The sequence below is a fragment of the Nerophis lumbriciformis genome, linkage group LG37 (genome assembly GCF_033978685.3).
Source record: "Nerophis lumbriciformis linkage group LG37, RoL_Nlum_v2.1, whole genome shotgun sequence".
In the NCBI taxonomy this organism is placed as follows: Eukaryota; Metazoa; Chordata; class Actinopteri; order Syngnathiformes; family Syngnathidae; genus Nerophis; species Nerophis lumbriciformis.
The window spans coordinates 3,697,501-3,712,308 of NC_084584.2; the positions used below are offsets into that span (position 1 = coordinate 3,697,501).

The following is a 14,808-nucleotide window of genomic DNA, read 5'->3' on the forward strand; positions in this document are numbered from 1 at the left end:
CACCACCCCCCGCTGTGAGCGCACCTTCCCTCGCTGGCAATGACTCACGACGGACACGGCGAAAGGGACGCAACACCTCCGCTTGGCAGGGACCAGCGACCACGTTGGACGGCAGAGACGGGATCAAAGAAGCCGGAGAACACAGGTTTTTTTTCTTCACCGCTTACCAGAAAATGGTTTATTTTGAAAATGCCAAAGTTATTATTTTGAAGGCCGTCACATGGCGTACCGAAAAAGGTTGTTTCATCCCACTGATTACTGGTCGTTTGTTTACTTTGTACCAGACAAAAACTTGCACACACAAAAAAATGGCTGAGTTGACTTATTGTAATGTTTTAGGACTTTAAACCGTGTGGGGTTGCTATGATAGGCTGTGATGTACCAACATGATTCAGGTCACAAGCAATTTCTAAAAAAAACAATGTTTAGTATAACAGGGGTGTTCAAAACCTGTTCTAAAAATACCATTTAAAAAAAATACAAATAAAAAAGTGGAGTAAAAGAGGTGAAAATTAACGAGAAAAAGTTGCAATGTCAACTATCATTTGTGTTTTTATTTCGAAAGCTTTTTTTTTGGACACGGAATTTATGTAACAGAATTTTTTTGCATTGAAATTTTGTGAACTGAATTTTTTTCAATTTATGCTGATAATTTCATTGAAAAAAAAAATCAGTGTCAAAAATGATTTGACACTGAATTTTTTGGACGCAGAATTTGTTTGACACTACATTTTTTATACGCCTATTTTTTTTACACACTGAATTGTAAAACACTGATTTTTATTTCAACAAAATTTTTAAAAAATTATGAAATATTAAAATTTATTTTAATATAAGTGTTTAATATTTTAATTTTTTATCCTGTAAAGTGTCTGAGTGCAAAAGCGCTATACCAAATAAAATGTATTATTATTATTATAATTTAATGTAAATACAATTATTTGTGTCTTTATTACGTAAGCTTTTTTTTAGACACGGAATTTATGTAATTGAATTTTTTGCATTGGAATTTTGTGAACTGAATTTTTTTCAATTTCTGCTGATAATTTCATTGGAAAAAAAAATCAGCGTCAAAAATTATTTGACACTGAATTTTTTGGACGCTGAATTTTTTTGACACAAAATATTTTGTACGCCGATTTTTTTTTAACACACTGAATTGTAAAACACTGATTTTTATTTCAATAACATTTTTAACATAATTTATAAAATTATGAAATATTAAAATTTATTTTAATATAAGTGTTTAATATTTTAATTTGGTACTCTGCAAAAGCGCTATACCAAAGAAAATGTATTATTATTATTATAATTTAATGTAAATACAATTATTTGTGTCTTTATTACGAAAGCTTTTTTTTGGACAAGGAATTTATGTAATTTAATTTTTTGCATTGGAATTTTGTGAACTGAATTTATTTCAATTTCTGCTGACAATTTAATTGAAAAAAAATTCGGCGTCAAAAATTATTTGACACTGAATTTTTTGGACGCAGAATTTTTTTGACACTACATTTTTTATACGCCTATTTTTTTACACACTGAATTGTAAAACACAGATTTTTATTTCAACAACATTTTTAACATAATTTATAAAATTATGAAATATTAAAATGTATTTTAATATAAGTGTTTAATATTTTAATTTGGTACTCTGCAAAAGCGCTATACCAAATAAAATGTATTATTATTATTATAATTTAATGTAAATACAATTATTTGTGTCTTTATTACGAAAGCTTTTTTTTGGACACGGAATTTATGTAATTGAATTTTTTGCATTGGAATTTTGTGAACTGAATTTTTTTCAATTTCTCCTGACAATTTCATTGAAAACAAATTCGGCGTCAAAAATTATTTGACACTGAATTTTTTGGACACAAAATTTTTTATACGCCGATTTTTTTTATTTTTTTTTACACACTGAATTGTAAAACACTGATTTTTATTTCAACAACATTTTTAACATAATTTATAAAATTATGAAATATTAAAATTTATTTTAATATAAGTGTTTAATATTTTAATGTATTATCCTGTAAAGTGTCTGAGTACTCTGCAAAAGCGCTATACCAAAGAAAATGTATTATTATTATTATAATTTAATGTAAATACAATTATTTGTGTCTTTATTACGAAAGCTTTTTTTTTGGGACACGGAATTTATGTAACTGAATTTTTTTGCATTGGAATTTTGTGAACTGAATTTTTTTCAATTTCTGCTGACAATTTCATTGAAAAAAAATTTGGCGTCAAAAATTATTTGACACTGAATTTTTTGGACGCTGAATTTTTTTGACACAAAATATATTATACGCCGATTTTTTTTTAACACACTGAATTGTAAAACACTGATTTTTATTTCAACAACATTTTTAACATAATTTATAAAATTATGAAATATTAAAATGTATTTTAATATAAGTGTTTAATATTTAAATTTTTTATCCTGTAAAGTGTCTGAGTGCACTGAAAAGCGCTATACCAAATAAAATGTATTATTATTATTATAATTTAATGTAAATACAATTATTTGTGTCTTTATTACGAAAGCTTTTTTTTGGACACGGAATTTATGTAACTGAATTTTTTGCATTGGAATTTTGTGAATTGAATTTTTTTCAATTTCTGCTGACAATTTCATTGAAAAAAATTCTGCATCAAAAATTCGACACTGAATTTTTTGGACGCTGAATTTTCTTGACACAAAATTTTTTATACGCCGATTTTTTTTTTAACACACTTAAATGTAAAACAGATTTTTATTTCAACATTTTTAACATAATTTATAAAATTATGAAATATTAAAATTTATTTTAATATAAGTGTTTAATATTTTAATTTATTATCCTGTAAAGTGTCTGAGTGCAAAAGCGCTATACCAAATAAAATGTATTATTATTATTATAATTTAATGTAAATACAATTATTTGTGTCTTTATTACGAAAGCTTTTTTTTGGACACGGAATTTATGTAATTGAATTTTTTGCATTGGAATTTTTTGAACTGAATTTTTTTAAATTTCTGCTGACAATTCAATTGAAAAAAAATTCGGCGTCAAAAATTATTTGACACTGAATTTTTTGGACGCTGAATTTTTTTGACACAAAATTTTTTATAAGCCGATTTTTTTTTTAACACACTGAATTGTAAAACATTGATTTTTATTTCAACAACATTTTTAGCATAATTTATAAAATTATGAAATATTAAAATGTATTTTAATATAAGTGTTTAATATTTTAATTTTTATCCTGTAAAGTGTCTGAGTACTCTGCAAAAGCGCTATACCAAATAAAATGTATTATTATTATTATAATTTAATGTAAATAAAATTATTTGTGTCTTTATTAGAAAGCTTTTTTTTGGACACGGAATTTATGTAACAGAATTTTTTTGCATTGGAATTTTGTGAACTGAATTTTTTTCAATTTCTGCTGACAATTTAATTGAAAAAAAATTCGGCTTCAAAAATTATTTGACACTGAATTTTTTGGACGCTGAATTTTTTTGACACAAAATTTTTTATACGCCGATTTTTTATTTTTTTTTACACACTGAATTGTAAAACACTGATTTTTATTTCAACATTTTTAACATAATTTATAAAATTATGAAATATTAAAATTTATTTTAATATAAGTGTTTAATATTTTAATTTTTTATCCTGTAAAGTGTCTGAGTGCAAAAGCGCTATACCAAATAAAATGTATTATTATTATTATAATTTAATGTAAATACAATTATTTGTGTCTTTATTACGAAAGCTTTTTTTTGGACACGGAATTTTTTTGCATTGGAATTTTGTGAACTGAATTTTTTTCAATTTCTGCTGACAATTTAATTGAAAAAAAATTCGGCGTCAAAAATTATTTGACACTGAATTATTTGGACGCTGAATTTTTTTGACACAAAATATTTTGTACGCCGATTTTTTTTTAACACACTGAATTGTAAAACACTGATTTTTATTTCAACAACATTTTTAACATAATTTATAAAATTATGAAATATTAAAATTTATTTTAATATAAGTGTTTAATATTTTAATTTGTTATCCTGTAAAGTGTCTGAGTACTCTGCAAAAGCGCTATACCAAATAAAATGTATTATTATTATTATAATTTAATGTAAATACAATTATTTGTGTCTTTATTACGAAAGCTTTTTTTTGGACACGGAATTTATGTAATTGAATTTTTTGCATTGGAATTTTGTGAACTGAATTTTTTTCAATTTCTGTTGACAATTTCATTGAAAAAATTTTGGCGTCAAAAATTATTTGACACTGAATTTTTTGGACGCTGAATTATTTTGACACAAAATGTTTTATACACCAATTTTTTTTTAACACACTGAATTGTAAAACATTGATTTTTATTTCAACAACATTTTTAGCATAATTTATAAAATTATGAAATATTAAAATTTATTTTAATATAAGTGTTTAATATTTTAATTTTTTATCCTGTAAAGTGTCTGAGTACAAAAGCGCTATACCAAATAAAATGTATTATTATTATTATAATTTAATGTAAATACAATTATTTGTGTCTTTATTACGAAAGCTTTTTTTTGGACACGGAATTTATGTAATTGAATTTTTTGCATTGGAATTTTGTGAACTGAATTTTTTTCAATTTCTGTTGACAATTTCATTGAAAAAATTTTGGCGTCAAAAATTATTTGACACTGAATTTTTTGGACGCTGAATTATTTTGACACAAAATGTTTTATACACCAATTTTTTTTTAACACACTGAATTGTAAAACATTGATTTTTATTTCAACAACATTTTTAGCATAATTTATAAAATTATGAAATATTAAAATTTATTTTAATATAAGTGTTTAATATTTTAATTTTTTATCCTGTAAAGTGTCTGAGTACTCTGCAAAAGCGCTATACCAAAGAAAATGTATTATTATTATTATAATTTAATGTAAATACAATTATTTGTGTCTTTATTACGAAAGCTTTTTTTTGGACACGGAATTTTTTTGCATTGGAATTTTGTGAACTGAATTTTTTTCAAATTATGCTGACAATTTCATTGAAAAAAAAATCAGCGTCAAAAATGATTTGACACTCAATTTTTTGGACGCAGAATTTGTTTGACACTACATTTTTTATACGGCGATTATTATTATTTTTTTTACACACTGAATTGTAAAACACTGATTTTTATTTCAACAACATTTTTAACATAATTTATAAAATTATGAAATATTAAAATGTATTTTAATATAAGTGTTTAATATTTTAATTTTTATCCTGTAAAGTGTCTGAGTACTCTGCAAAAGTGCTATACCAAATAAAATGTATTATTATTATTATAATTTAATGTAAATACAATTATTTGTGTCTTTATTACGAAAGCTTTTTTTTGGACACGGAATTTATGTTACAGAATTGTTTTGCATTGGAATTTTGTGAACTGAATTTTTTTCAAATTATGCTGACAATTTAATTGAAAAAAAATTGGGCGTCAAAAATTATTTGACACTGAATTTTTTTGACACAAAATTTTTTATACGCCTATTTTTTTATTTTTTTTTACACACTGAATTGTAAAACACTGATTTTTATTTCAATAACATTTTTAACATAATTTATAAAATTATGAAATATTAAAATTTATTTTAATATAAGTGTTTAATATTTTAATTTGTTATCCTGTAAAGTGTCTGAGTACTCTGCAAAAGCGCTATACCAAATAAAATGTATTATTATTATTATAATTTAATGTAAATACAATTATTTGTGTCTTTATTACGAAAGCTTTTTTTTGGACACGGAATTTATGTAATTGAATTTTTTGCATTGGAATTTTGTGAACTGAATTTTTTTAAATTTCTGCTGACAATTTCATTGAAAAAAAATTTGGCGTCAAAAATTATTTGACACTGAATATTTTGGACACTGAATTTTTTTGACACAAAATATTTTATACGCCGATTTTTTTTTAACACACTGAATTGTAAAACACTGATTTTTATTTCAACAACATTTTTAACATAATTTATAAAATTAGGAAATATTAAAATACATTTTAATATAACTTTTATATTTTAATTTTGTATCCTGTAAAGTGATTGAGTACCCTGAAAAGCGCTATACCAAATAAAACGTATTATTAATTAATGTAAATAAAATTCAGTTCACAAAATTCAAACGCAAAAAAATTCAGTTAAAAAAATTCAGTGTCAAAAAAAACTAAAACTTCCGTAATAAAGACACCAATTAACCTCCAATAAAAAAGTGGAATAAAAGAGCAAACATGTGAAATTTAATGAGACAAAAGTTGCAGTGTCAACTATAATAACACAATAAGTATAATAACACAATAACTTTTGAAAGCAGTCATTGCTAAAAAATATTGAATCAAAATCAATGTTATGCATTATTGACTTATTCAAGACTCCAATTACTTTACATCAAATATTACACTTTGACATATTTTTGGTGGAAAATATTGCCTATTTTCAGTTTTCTTTCACCAAAAGAGCGTGAAACAAACATCCATCCATCCATTTTCTACCGCTTGCCCAAATAAAAAATATAAACAACTATACATCAAATTTTGCACTTTGAAATATTTTTGGGGAAAATATTGCATATTTTAAGTTTGTTTTTTTTATTAGCTTTTCTTTGACAAAAAGAGCATAAAACCAACAAATAAAAAACATTAAAAGGTATAATTGCCAGAAAGCTCTGACGTTCATTTAGAGATTAGAACGCTGCAAGTAAAAATTAAAAATTAAAAAAAGTATGACTTATTTTAACACTTTTGTGACTAGGGCATTTATGGATCCCCAAGAATTTTAGTGGGATTTTTTTTATTATTAAATCAATTGTGTTATGGATTATTGACTTATTAAAGGCTCCAATTATGTCACATCAAATATTGCCCTTTGAAATATTTTTTGGGGAAATTTTGCATATTTTAAGTTGTTTTTTTTTAAGTTTTCTTTGACAAAAAGGGCATAAAACTAACAAATAAAAAATATTAAAATGTATAATTGCCAGAAATATCTGAAGTTGATTTAGAGATTAGAACGTTTAAATTAAAATTAAAATGTTTAAAAAGTATGACTTATTTGAACACTTTTATGACTAGGGCCTTTTTGGATCCCCAAGAATTTTAGTGGGATTTTTTTTTTTTTTAATAAATTGTGTTATGGATTATTGACTTATTAAAGGCTCCAATTATGTCACATCAAATATTGCCGTTTGAAATATTTTTGGGGAAAATTTTGCATATTTTAAGTATTTTTTTAAGTTTTCTTTGATAAAAAGGGCATAAAACAAACAAATAAAAAATATTAAAATGTATAATTGCCAGAAAGATCTGAAGTTGATTTAGAGATTAGAACGTTTAAAAGACAATTAAAGATTGTATGACTTATTTTAACACTTTTATGACTAGGGCCTTTTTGTATCCCCAAGTACTTTAGTGAGATTTTTTTTTTAATAAATTGTGTTATGAATTATTGACCTATTAAAGGCTCCAATTATGTCACATCAAATATTGCCCTTTGAAATATTTTTTGGGGTCATTTTTGCATATTTTAATTTTTTTTTTTAAAGTTTTCTTTGACAAAAAGGGCATAAAACTAACAAATAAAAAATATTAAAATATAATTGCCAAAAAGATTTGAAGATGATTTAGAGATGAAAACGTTTAAAATAAAATTAAAAATTAAAAAAAAGTATGACTTATTTTAACACTTTTATGACTAGGGCCTTTTTGGATCCCCAAGAATTTTAGTGGGATTTTTTTTTAATACATTGTGTTATGAATTGTTGACTTATTAAAGGCTCCAATTATGTCACATCAAATATTGCCCTTTGAAATATTTTGGGGGGAAATTTTGCATATTTTAAGTATTTTTTTAAGTTTTCTTTGACAAAAAGGGCATAAAACAAACAAATAAAAAATATTAAAATGTATAATTGCCAGAAAGATCTGAAGTTGATTTAGAGATTTAAGCATATATAGTTAAAAAAAAAAAAAAAAAAAAAAAGTTTTTTAATTATGACTTATTTTAACACTTTTATGACTAGGGCCTTTTTGGATCCGCAAGAATTTTAGTATGATTTTTTTGTTTAAATGGTAACTTTTCAAAAAATAATAGTGACTTAAAATAAATTATTTTATGAATTATTGACCTATTAAAGGCTCCAGTTACTTTACATCAAATATTCCCCTTTCAGGGAAAATATTGCATATTTTAAGTTTTTTTTTTAAATTAGGTTTTCTTTCACAAAAAAGGCATAAAACAAACAAATAAAAAATATTAAACTGTATAATTGCCAGAAAGATCTGAAGTTGATTTAGAGATTAGAACGTTTAAAAGAAAATTAAAAATTGTATGACTTATTTTAACACTTTTATGACTAGGGCCTTTTTGTATCCCCAAGAACTTTAGTGGGATTTTTTTTTTAATAAATTGTGTTATGAATTATTGACCTATTAAAGGCTCCAATTATGTCACATCAAATATTGCCCTTTGAAATATCTTTTGGGGACATTTTTGCATATTTTAATTTTTTTTTTTAAGTTTTCTTTGACAAAAAGGGCATAAAACTAAGAAATAAAAAATATTAAAATATAATTGCCAAAAAGATCTGAAGATGATTTAGAGATGAAAACGTTTAAAATAAAATTAAAAATTAAAAAAAAGTATGACTTATTTTAACACTTTTATGACTAGGGCCTTTTTGGATCCCCAAGAATTTTAGTGGGATTTTTTAAAAATATAAATTGTGTTATGGATTATTGACTTATTAAAGGCTCCAACTATGTCACATCAAATATTGCCCTTTGAAATTATCTTTTGGAAAAATATTGCATATTTTAAGTTTTTTTTTTTAAAGTTTTCTTTGACAAAAAGGGCATAAAACAAACAAATAAAAAATATTAAAATGTATAATTGCCAGAAAGATCTGAAGTTGATTTAGAGATTAGAACGTTTAAAAGAAAATTAAAAATTGTATGACTTATTTTAACACTTTTATGACTAGGGCCTTTTTGGATCCCCAAGAACTTTAGTGGGATTTTTTTTTTTTATAAATTGTGTAATGAATTATTGACCTATTAAAGGCTCCAATTATGTCACATCAAATATTGCCCTTTGAAATATTTTTTGGGGACATTTTTGCATATTTAAATTTTTTTTTTTTTAAGTTTTCTTTGACAAAAAGGGCATAAAACTAACAAATAAAAAATATTAAAATATAATTGCCAAAAAGATCTGAAGTTGATTTAGAGATGAAAACGTTTAAAATAAAAAAAAATAATAAAAAAAAGTATGACTTATTTTAACACTTTTATGACTAGGGCCTTCCTTTAGGAATTTTAGTGGGATTTTTTTTTTTTTAATAAATTGTGTTATGAATTATTGACTTATTAAAGGCTCCAATTATGTCACATCAAATATTGCCCTTTGAAATATTTTTGGGGGAAATTTTGCATATTTTAAGTATTTTTTTAAGTTTTCTTTGACAAAAAGGGCATAAAACAAACAAACAAAAAATATTTAAATGTATGATTGCCAGAAAGATCTGAAGTTGATTTAGAGATTAGAACATTTAAATTATAATGAAAAATTTAAAAAAAGTATGACTTATTTTAACACTTTTATGACTAGGGCATTATTGGATCCCCAAGAATTTTAGTGGATTTTTTAATATATTTTTTTTAATAGATTGTGTTACGAATTATTGACCTATTAAAGGCTCCAATTATGTCACATCAAATATTGCCCTTTGAAATATTTTTGGGGGAAATTTTTGAATATTTTAATTTTTTTTTTTTTTCTTTGACAAAAAGGGCATAAAACTAACAAATAAAAAATATTAAAAAGTATAATTGCCAGAAAGATCTGAAGTTTATTTAGAAATTAGAACATTTAAATCAAAATTAAAAATTTTAAAAAGTATGAATTATTTTAACACTTTTATGACTAGGGCCTTTTTGGATCCCCAAAAATTTCTATGGGATTAAAAAAAAATATTAAAAAAAATTGTGTTATGAATTATTGACCTATTAAAGGCTCAAATTATGTCACATTAAATATTGCCCTTTAAAATATTTTTGGGGGACATTTTTGCATATTTTAAGTTTTTTTTTTTAAGTTTTCTTTGAGAAAAAGGGCATAAAACTAACCAATAAAAAATATTAAAATATAATTGCCAAAAAGATCTGAAGTTGATTTAGAGATTAAAACGTTTAAAATTAAAAAAAAAAAAAAAAAAAAAAAAAGTATGACTTATTTTAACACTTTTATGACTAGGGCATTTTTGGGTCCCCAAAAATTTCTGTGAGATTTAAAAAAAAAAAATGGTGTTATGAATTATTGACCTATTAAAGGCTCAGATTATGTCACATCAAATATTGCCCTTTGAAATATTTTTTGGGGAAATGTTTGCATATTTTAAGTATTTTTTTTTTAAGTTTTCTTTGACAAAAAGGGCATAAAACAAACAAATAAAACATATTAAAATGTATAATTGCCAGAAAGATCTGAAGTTGATTTAGAGATTCAAGCATTTAGAGTTAAAAAAATAAAATAATTTTTAATTATGACTTATTTTAACACTTTTATGACTAGGGCCTTTTTGGATCCACAAGAATTTTAGTATGATTTTTTTGTTTAAATGGTAATTTTTCAAAAAATAATAGTGACTTAAAATAAATTATTTTATGAATTATTGACCTATTAAAGGCTCCAGTTACTTTACATCAAATATTCCCCTTTCAGGGAAAATATTGCATATTTTAAGTTTTTTTTTTAAATTAGGTTTTCTTTCACAAAAAAGGCATAAAACAAACAAATAAAAAATATTAAACTGTATAATTGCCAGAAAGATCTGAAGTTGATTTAGAGATTAGAACGTTTAAAAGAAAATTAAAAATTGTATGACTTATTTTAACACTTTTATGACTAGGGCCTTTTTGTATCCCCAAGTACTTTAGTGGGATTTTTTTTTTAAATAAATCGTGCTATGAATTATTGACCTATTAAAGGCTCCAATTATGTCACATCAAATATTGCCCTTTGAAATATTTTTTGGGGACATTTTTGCATATTTTAAGTTTTTTTTTTAAAGTTTTCTTTGACAAAAAGGGCATAAAACTAACAAATAAAAAATATTAAAATATAATTGCCAAAAAGATCTGAAGTTGATTTAGAGATGAAAACGTTTAAAATAAAATTAAAAATTAAAAAAAAGTATGACTTATTTTAACACTTTTATGACTAGCGCCTTTTTGGATCCCCAAGAATTTTAGTGGGATTTTTTTTTAATACATTGTGTTATGAATTATTGACTTATTAAAGGCTCCAATTATGTCACATCAAATATTGCCCTTTGAAATATTTTGGGGGGAAATTTTGCATATTTTAAGTATTTTTTTAAGTTTTCTTTGACAAAAAGGGCATAAAACAAACAAATAAAAAATATTAAAATGTATAATTGCCAGAAAGATCTGAAGTTTATTTAGAAATTAGAACATTTAAATCAAAATTAAAAATGTAAAAAAGTATGACTTATTTTAACACTTTTATGACTAGGGCATTTTTGGATCCCCAAAAATTTATGTGGGATTTAAAAAAAAAAAAAAAAATTGTGTTATGAATTATTGACCTATTAAAGGCTCCAATTATGTCACGTCAAATATTGCCCTTTGAAATATTTTGGGGGGAAATTTTGCATATTTTAAGTATTTTTTAAAGTTTTCTTTGACAAAAAGGGCATAAAACAAACAAATAAAAAATATTAAAATGTATAATTGCCAGAAAGATCTGAAGTTGATTTAGAGATTTAAGCATATATAGTTAAAAAAAAAAAAAAAAAAAAGTTTTTTAATTATGACTTATTTTAACACTTTTATGACTAGGGCCTTTTTGGATCCGCAAGAATTTTAGTATGATTTTTTTGTTTAAATGGTAATTTTTCAAAAAATAATAGTGACTTAAAATAAATTATTTTATGAATTATTGACCTATTAAAGGCTCCAGTTACTTTACATCAAATATTCCCCTTTCAGGGAAAATATTGCATATTTTAAGTTTTTTTTTTTAAATTAGGTTTTCTTTCACAAAAAAGGCATAAAACAAACAAATAAAAATATTAAACTGTATAATTGCCAGAAAGATCTGAAGTTGATCTAGAGATTTGAACGTTGAAAGTAAAAAATAAAAAAAAATAAAAAATAAAAAGTATGACTCAATTTAACACTTTTAAGAGTGAGATTTTTTTTATTTAAATAAAATAGTGTTATGAATTAGTGACCTATTAAAGGCTCCAAATATTTTACATAAAATATTGCACTTTGAAACATTTTGGGGGAAAATATTGCATACGTTATGTTTTTTTAAAGTTTTTTTTTTTTTTAACAAAAAGCGCATAAAACAAACAAATAAAAAAACATTAAAATGTATAATTGGAAGGTTTAGAGATTTGAACATTGAAAGTAAAAAAAATTGAAAATTTAAATTTAAAAAAATACTTATTTGACCACTTTTATGAGTGGGACCTTTTTAGATCCCTAAGCATTTTAGTGGGATTTAAAAAAAAATGTGTTATGAATTATTGACCTATTAAAAGGCTCCAATTACTTTACATCAAATATTGCCATCCATCCATTTTCTACCGCTTGTTCCTTTTAGGTTCACGGGGGCGCATTCAGGCGGAAAGCGGGGTACACCCTGAACAAGTCGCCACCTCATGCCCTTGGAAATATTTTTGGGGACAATATTGCAATATTTTTAAGTTTTCTTTGACAAAAAGGGCATAAAAAAAAACAAAAAAAATATAAAAATGTTAAAATTATTGACCTATTTAGGGCTCCAATTCTGTCATATCAAATATTACACTATGAAATATTTTTTTCGGGGGATAAGTATTGCATATTTTGTATTTTTGCCATAAAAAAGAGGGTTTTCTTTGAGAAGAAGGGCATAAAACATTTGTTTTTATGTTTTAACTTCATATCGACAGATCTGAAGTTGATGTAGAGATTTAAGCGTTGAATAATAAATACATAAATATATATATATATATATATATATATATATATATATATATATATATGTGTTAATAAGGTTATCCAAAAAATAGTGCTCGATACCGTAGTAGAGCGCAATATACGACAAATCATCTCAAACCACAACAAAACAATTGCAAATGAGCCGTCGACCCCCAGTCAGAGCGACTCCAAAACCAACAAAGCATGTAACTGTCGAAAGAAACCTGATTGCCCCCTCAACGGGGGGTGCTTACAAACATCAGTTGTCTACCAATCTAAGGTAATACGCAAGGACATTAACACATCCGACACATATGTAGGATTAACCGAGGGTGAATTCAAAACCAGATGGAACAATCACAAGGCTTCTTTCAGGAACAAAAACCTGCGAAATACCACAGAACTCAGCAAACACATTTGGGACCTCAAAGACAATAATGTTGAATATTCAATAACATGGCAAATTCTTGCATCCAGCACACCTTACAATAGTGGTAATAAAAGATGCAACCTATGCTTGAAAGAGAAACTGTTTATTATTTACCGTCCAGACCTGTCATCCCTCAACAAGCGCAGCGAAATTGTAACAACATGCCGCCATAGACGGAAACACCTCCTAGGTAACACATGAGCCAATCACCACGCCCCTAGGCCAGCCTGTACCCACCCACTCTGTGCCCTATATAAACCATGGTATGCGAATGCTCCCATTAAAATCTCCTAATGATTGAGGGTACCCCCCCTCATGAAACAGGCCTGTAGAGATGAATTTTTTTCCCACACATACATATATATATATATACATATATATATATATACATATATATATATATATATATATATATATATATACATATATATATATGTCTTAATAAGGTTATCCAAAAAATAGTGCTCGATACCGTAGTAGAGCGCAATATACGACAAATCATCTCAAACCACAACAAAACAATTGCAAATGAGCCGTCGACCCCCAGTCAGAGCGACTCCAAAACCAACAAAGCATGTAACTGTCGAAAGAAACCTGATTGCCCCCTCAACGGGGGGTGCTTACAAACATCAGTTGTCTACCAATCTAAGGTAATACGCAAGGACATTAACACATCCGACACATATGTAGGATTAACCGAGGGTGAATTCAAAACCAGATGGAACAATCACAAGGCTTCTTTCAGGAACAAAAACCTGCGAAATACCACAGAACTCAGCAAACACATTTGGGACCTCAAAGACAATAATGTTGAATATTCAATAACATGGCAAATTCTTGCATCCAGCACACCTTACAATAGTGGTAATAAAAGATGCAACCTATGCTTGAAAGAGAAACTGTTTATTATTTACCGTCCAGACCTGTCATCCCTCAACAAGCGCAGCGAAATTGTAACAGCATGCCGCCATAGACGGAAACACCTCCTAGGTAACACATGAGCCAATCACCACGCCCCTAGGCCAGCCTGTACCCACCCACTCTGTGCCCTATATAAACCATGGTATGCGAATGCTCCCATTAAAATCTCCTAATGATTGAGGGTACCCCCCCTCATGAAACAGGCCTGTAGAGATGAAATAGTCTTGTGATTTTTTTCCCACACATACATATATATATATATATATATATATATATATAACTTATTTTTTTACATTTTTATGCCTGAGAGCAACATTGAAGGGAGCCCTAATAGTTAAAAAAAACATTGTATATATTTTATTGGTCTTGAAAATGAAAAATGCTTGATATTTCAGTGTGGAGCCACAGTTTGGACACCC

At 25.7% G+C, this 14,808-nt stretch overlaps 1 protein-coding gene across 2 annotated transcripts in view; it reads right to left on the minus strand.

The window, feature by feature from the left end:
* The window catches only part of LOC133577450 (replication protein A 70 kDa DNA-binding subunit-like), a 110,956-nt gene that overhangs the window by 70,109 nt on the left and 26,039 nt on the right, over positions 1-14,808 (minus strand). The window lies entirely within an intron of this gene.